Consider the following 6,858-nt stretch of genomic DNA (forward strand, 5'->3'; position numbering starts at 1 on the left):
TGTGTGTGTGTGTGTGTGTGTGTGTGTGTGTGTGTGCGTGCGAGTGCGTGTGCACCAATATACCTCAGTGGAGCATCTTAAGAACCTAATGATAGATTTTGACTTAGAATTACCATATTTACCTGACTCCAAGATGACTGTGAATTTTAAGATGACCCCGCCCCCCCCATTAGATTCTATATAATTATAGATTTGTCATAAATTTCCATGTATAGAATTAACTTTAGCAGGGTTGTCTTAAATTTATCCCCTCCACTGCTGTGGCAGGAAGGGCAGCAGCAGCAAGGGGCAGGTGGTAGAGAGGGTAGCTTGACCATGGCCGCTTCCCCACCCCCATACCTTGCCCTTCTGTTGCTTTCCTCACCTCTGGTGTCTGGCCTTCCTGCAGCTTGCTCCTCCTACCTTCCTTCCTGGTGTCTCCCATACCTACTTGCCTTCTCCCCAGCAACTTACCTCCAACTGCTGCCTGACCCCCTCCCCTACTGCTGCATGCTGTACTTCCAGGTGCCTCCATGATGGGTCCTGTGCTGCTTCTTGGCACCGTGCTGAGCCAGGGAGCCGTGTATGATTCAGCATGGACTCAGGGAGCAGTAGGACCCAGTGCAAAGCCAGGAAACAGCAAGGGGATTTGGACTGCCCTGGCTCTGCACTGATTTTCTTGCCACTCCTGACTCCACTTAGGGTCATACAGGGAGCTGGGAGGGAATGGGTGTGGAGCCAGGGAGCAGTACAGGACCGCTGATACTTGATTCTAAGATGAGGCTTCATTTTCCCCATGTTTTATTGGGGGGGAAAAAACTCATCCATTTTGTTGTTTCAACGGGACAGTGTTTCATTTCAAAAGCACTGTTCTGCTTCATTTCGTCGAAATTGTTTTGCTGTTTCAACACTGTTTCGATGTTTTGCACATAGGCTATAATGGGGAAACACAAAACTGCCTATAACTTTGGAATTTCTTACCTGATTAGGATGAAACTCACAGAGATGGTAGCCCTTTCTGAGGCCATGAAGCCTGCCAAGCTTCAAAGAGATAGGTTTAGGGGTTTCTGGGAAACTGCACCTCAAACTGCTAAAACCAAAACTTGTGTCACATGTGTGTGTTTAGGCACAGCAGGGAGAAAACTGTAGGGATGGTAGCCCCTGCTGAGCCCATGGAGCCTGCCAGCTTTCAAGGAGATAGGTGAAGGGATTTCTGGGAAACTGCACCTCAAGCTGCTGACAAGCAAAACTCGTGATATGTGTGACTTTGTGTGTGTGTTAAGGCATGCCCTTACTGGTGCTGGGGCCTCTACACAACATGGTAGTGTGCCCCAATAAGGGCTCCTCCTCCCCTACAGCCTCATCTCAGTCCACCACTTTAAATGACAACAGGTAAAATAATAACTTAGTTACGAGCAGCACAGGAGTACCAGCAGCATCTCAGGCAGCCAAACTGTGACGGAGCCTTTCTTTCCTGTGTTGCAGGAGCTTCTTCTCCAGCAGCTGCCAGAGAACTCTTCCTGCCAGCCCCAGCCCTGGGGCTTAGATGTGCCCAGGGCCCTGCGTTCTTCCAGTCAGGTGCTAGGGGTGTTGGTCTAAGGACATGGCATTGGCAGACAAGGTCCTTTGGATCAATTTAATCTGGTATCTTTTAGCAAACCAACTGAATAGTTACAGAAATATATCTTAGCAAATTTTCAGGTTGAAAAACCCTTTGTCAGGCTGAGGAAGCACTTGCAGTTTGTGCATGTGCTGTTCCTGGATAGAAGGGAATAGTAAAGAAGCCAGAGGCTGGCATGCAATGCAGGCAAGAAAGCCAGTCCTTGAAAATGGAAATGGAGGTGTCAGGGGGTGAGGGACAGGCTGGGGTGGCAGGCGGGAAGGGGGATGTAGCAGTGCAGGTCAAAGTGGAGAGGTACCTGGGGAGTCAGATGTCCGGCAGGTTTTCGTGTGTCAGAATTCCATTGTCCATATTGAGTCCATGAGTTTCTGTACTAGGAAGCTGATGAAGTGCAGTTCATAGGCTTGTCTGTGAAAAGTCTCTGCACATGTTCTGTTTGAGAGTCCAATACTGAAACATTCTTAGCTACAGATTTCTACCCATGCTAGTGATGCTGCTATTGCCTGGGATCTCTGGAGGGAAAGTCATGTAAGAGCTGAGGATTGTCATTTATAACATCTGTCTACAGCAGTGGCATTGCATAGGGGGTGTACGGGGGTGCATTTTACCCCCTGAGAGTGCTGGTGCACCCCTGACAGGCAGCACTCCCCGCTTAGGCGATGGGCAGGGGGAGCAGGTGGGAGCACTGGTGCCCCCGCTGCGAGCTCTGGCCAGGGAGTGGGGCACTCGGTGGAGCCCCACTGGCACTTCTGGGAGCACCGCCAGCCCCGCTGGCACTTCTGGTTGGCGTGATTGGCTGCTGGGGGTGGGGGCATGTGCCCCCCCCGACTCGGGTGGCACCAGTCGCCCATGGTCTACAGTGACAACTGTAGTGACAAACTGTTTTGTGGCATTCTCTCTTGCAGGAGTGGACTGGAAACTCCTGCTTACCCTTGTTGTCCCCTTGTTCCTCCTCCTTTTTCTCCTTCCAGCCAGTGCTTTCTCCATCAACTATTTATGCAAAGAATTTGCTGAAAGTGTGAAGAGACTTTGGTTTGAAAAGATTGGGGATGATGGGGGTCCAATCCTGCTGCTAAGCCCCTGCAAGTCTTCCTAATAGCAATGGCAGGCAGGGAGGCAAAGATGCTTGGCACTTAGAATGGGTGAGCCAGTCAAATAGGATGCTCCAGCATACTCCTTGCCCTGCATGCTCTTGGCAAGGGCTGGGTTTCTGCAGCTGTTTTGTGGTGCTGTGGGAGGAAGGCTGCAGAGAGTTTCTCTCCAGAGTTTGTGCTTTTCTGTTCTATATTCTTCAAAGGCATTGTCTTTGGTTCTCTGCTCCCTTGATTGACCCAAAGGGAGCTGCTCAGAGGGGCTCGTTCTCTGCCTTCAGCTGCCATTTCCCTGCAGAGAGTGGGGCCAGGTATAGGGTGCATGGGTGCTGGGGCTGGATTCTCTTGGTCCTTCCTAGGGATGGGTGTGTTTCTGGGCCATTCTTGTTCTGACCAGCAGGCTGCTGTGTTCCCAGGTCTTTGGTGATGTTGGTCTCCTTCTTTCAGAGTTTCCTATGTAACCTGGGCGGTACTCCAAGAGGTACCCCCTCTCCAACTGAAGGATCCGAGCAGGTGCACAAGTGCTGTGGGAGGTGTAGGGACCCTCCTCCCCCTATAAAGCAGAGCCAGATCACTAATGGGGACTTAACCATATACCTTTTAATGAGAGAACAGTAGTGGGAACATAACCGGTATAAACCAGGTGATTAGGGGAGACTACAACTCCCCAAGGGGGCAGGATTCAATAAAGGTTAGACACTTACAATCATAGACATATTCATCCAGTTGACAAAAGACAGGGTTAACAAAATATAAAACACAAACAGCAGAACAAACAAACTGGTTGGCAAAATATAAAATGCACAAAATACAAAATGTCAAATAACAAGGAATATAGGGCCTAGGTACCTGTAAGGGGGGAGGGGGAGATGGAAAACATAATGACCCCTTTTCACTACAACAAGAACTTCTCCCTGTCACTTCACGCACCCTAAGCCATCCCAGCTGGGACTTGAACTCAGCTCTTCCATGCAGTAGGCAGACACTCTACCACACAGCTGCCAGTGCTGGTGCTATTCCAAGTTGCTAGGGATCTTGACCTTCCAGGAGCCCCGGTCTCATGTAGCACTGCCTGGCCTCTTGCTGGAGGAGCTGGAAGCAGAGCTGGGAACCTCTCAGATCACTGCTCAGATCCTTGCTGGATCTAGGGAGCCTCTCCTGCTGGCTGCAGCCTCTCATAGGGGATCCTGGAGCCCAGTGCAGAGCGGGGGGCTAGCTGCATGCCACACTACTGAGGATCCAACTGCTGCCTGCAGGTCCCACTCCTTCAGGTTCTTCTGGGGCAACTGCTCCCGCCCTGCTGGCCCAGCTCTTGCCAGCTCTTTGAAACTCCTTCCTTGCTCTCCCTTGCTGGTCTCTACTGAGTCAGCTGTGCTGCCCCTTTTATCTCCCTCCAGGTGACCCAAGGGGCCAATCAGGGGACATGGAGGGTGAGTCTCTGGGGCCTGATTGGTGAGGAAAGGGAATCCCAAGCCCTCCAATAATCTTTTACCCTTTCAAAACCCCTGGGCCAAATCGTTACTAGACTGGTGAGGAAAGGGAATCCCCAGCCCTCCAGTCATCTTTTACCCTTTCAAAACCCCTGGGATAAATCACTACCAGCTAGCCCGTCATACCTATATAAGGCACTTGGTACCACATTGGCCTCTTGCCAGGATGTTGCCCATATGAAATCCCAGCTCCAGTAATCTCTGGAGGGCACAGATTACATGAATGCTTCTGAGAGAGAGATGAGGACCCTGTTCTCTCCAGACATGGCCAAGTCCTCCCGTGTCCTCACTTCTCTGTTGCTCTATGTCTGAAGCTGGTTTGCTTCATGGTCTTCCCTTGTCCTTTCCCTTGGACAGTCTCCTCACTTGTTCCAGGTTGGACGGGCAGTTCTAGTATCAGGGGAGATGGGGAGGACTCTTGGGTCCGTCAGCCAGAAGGTCTTCCTTACTTGCCAATGCATTTCTTGGGTTCCAGCAAGTTGTGACCATCCTGGAACTCTCAGCCAAGGGCCACCTGGACCTCACCCTGTGCACACTGGTGGACTTTGGTGCTGTCATGAGTAAAGTACAGGTGTCTGGGATAGTCAGCCGCCTGATTGCACTGGGGGGTTTCTCACACTTCCTTCCTGTATATACCCGTGAGAAGAACAGCTTGGCAGTGGCTACTCTCCCTGGTAATGCCTTCTCTCAGGGGATGTGCTCCACATCAGGTCTCCAGTGATACAGAGGGGAGCACAATTTCTACTACTCACATTTTTCATGTCTCAGGTTAATGGGTCAACAGTCAACCAACCCCTTTCAAGCACTGAGGCAACTACATCTGTTGTTCACCCAGAGAAAGAGATTCTGTATTTCTCACATCTTTCAGTTAGCCTTTGAAATGCATGAGGAACACCACAAGAAAGAAACGCCGAGTCCTCATCATCAGAGACTCCATCCTGAGCGGAATGGAGGGTCCCGTCTGCCGATCCGACCCCATGGTGTGCGAGGTCTGCTGTCTACCTGGGACTTGGATCCAGGATGTTACAGGCATGATCCCAAAACTCATTTGACCTTCAGACCAGCACCCCATGGTCCTAATCCATGTGGAAACAAATGATACAGTGGGGAGCAGTCCAGACTGCCCTGGGAACCAAGCTCAAGGAGACAGGGGCGCAGGTGGTATTCTCCTCTATTCTCCTGGTAAATAGACGTGGTCAGCACCATGAGGCCTGCATCGGAGTGGACAACCGGCGGCTTTGGAGTTGGTGCCACCAAGCAGGTCTTGGGTTCCTTGACAACGATCCACTTTTTCGCGCAGGGGGCATGCTTGGGTGGGATGGGTTGCATCTCTCTCCTAAAGGCAAGCTTCTCTTTTCTTCCAGGTTGACTGATCTTGTATGGCATGCTTTAAACTAGCTTCGCTGGGGGATAGGGCCACAGGGGGAAATCATGACGCTTCCCAGCCGTGACAGGTGACAAGCACAAAAAGTATCCAGGTAAGTGGCAGGGGTCTGGATAGTCCTGGGTTCAGGGGGTTGGTGCATACACCCACAGGAGGCCTTAAATGCCTCTACACGAATGCAAGTAGTATGGGGAACAAGCAGGAGGAACTTGTCCTCCTGCTAGCTAACACAAACCCGGACATAGTGGGGCTCACTGAAACGTGGTGGGATTCAACTCATGACTGAGTGGTAAACATCAAGGGCTACAGACTATACATGCGGGACAGAATGGGGAGGAAAGGTGGGGGTGTGGTGCTCTATGTCAAAGAGCAATACACATCCTCACCAAACAGCATGGAGTCAGAGGAGGGGCAGACTGAAATGCTCTGGGTTAGAATACAAGGGGGTCGGGGGGGAAAGGGACTTAATGGTGGGTGTCTACTACAGACCACCCAACCAGGGGGAAAAGCTGGACCGGGAATTCTCAGGTCAGCTTGCAGAGGCAGTTAAGTCAAGGGATGAGGTCATCATGGGTGCATGCCTGCACAGTCAGATGGGTTGCAGATTGGCTGGAGGGCCACACCCAGAGAGTGGTGGTGGATGGGTCATTTTTGACCTGGAGGGATGTGGGCAGTGGGGTTCCCCAGGGCTCAGTCCTTGGGCCTGTACTGTTCAACATCTTCATCAGTGACTTGGACAAGGGGTTGAAAAGCACCTTGTTCAAGTTTGTGGATGAGACTAAGATGTGGGGAGAAGTGGGCACATTAAAAGGGAGGGACAGGCTACAACTAGACCTGTACAGGTTACAAGGGTGGGCAGATGAGAACAGGACGGGTTTCAATACTGACAAGTGCAAGGTGCTGCACCTGGGGAAGAAGAACCAGCAGCATACCTACAGGCTGGGGAACTCCCTTCTTGTCAGCACGGAGGCAGAAAAGGATCTTGGAGTCATCATTGATTCCAAGATGAACATGGACTGCCAATGTGAGGATGCGGTCAGTAGAGCCAACTCCACCTTGTCATGCATCCACAGATGGATCACAAGCAGGTCCAAGGAGGTGATCCTCCCCCTCTATGCGACATTGGTCAGGCTGCAGTTGGAGTACTGTGTCCAGTTCTGGGTGCTGCACTTTAGAAGGGATGTGGACAGCATCGAGAGGGTCCAAAGGAGGGCCACTCGCATGATCAGGGGGCAGCAGGGCAGGCCCTATGAGGGGAAGCTACGGGACCTGAACCTGTTCAGCCTCCACAAG

This window comes from Alligator sinensis, unplaced genomic scaffold (assembly GCF_000455745.1).
Source record: "Alligator sinensis unplaced genomic scaffold, ASM45574v1 scaffold1520_1, whole genome shotgun sequence".
Taxonomy (NCBI): domain Eukaryota; kingdom Metazoa; phylum Chordata; order Crocodylia; family Alligatoridae; genus Alligator; species Alligator sinensis.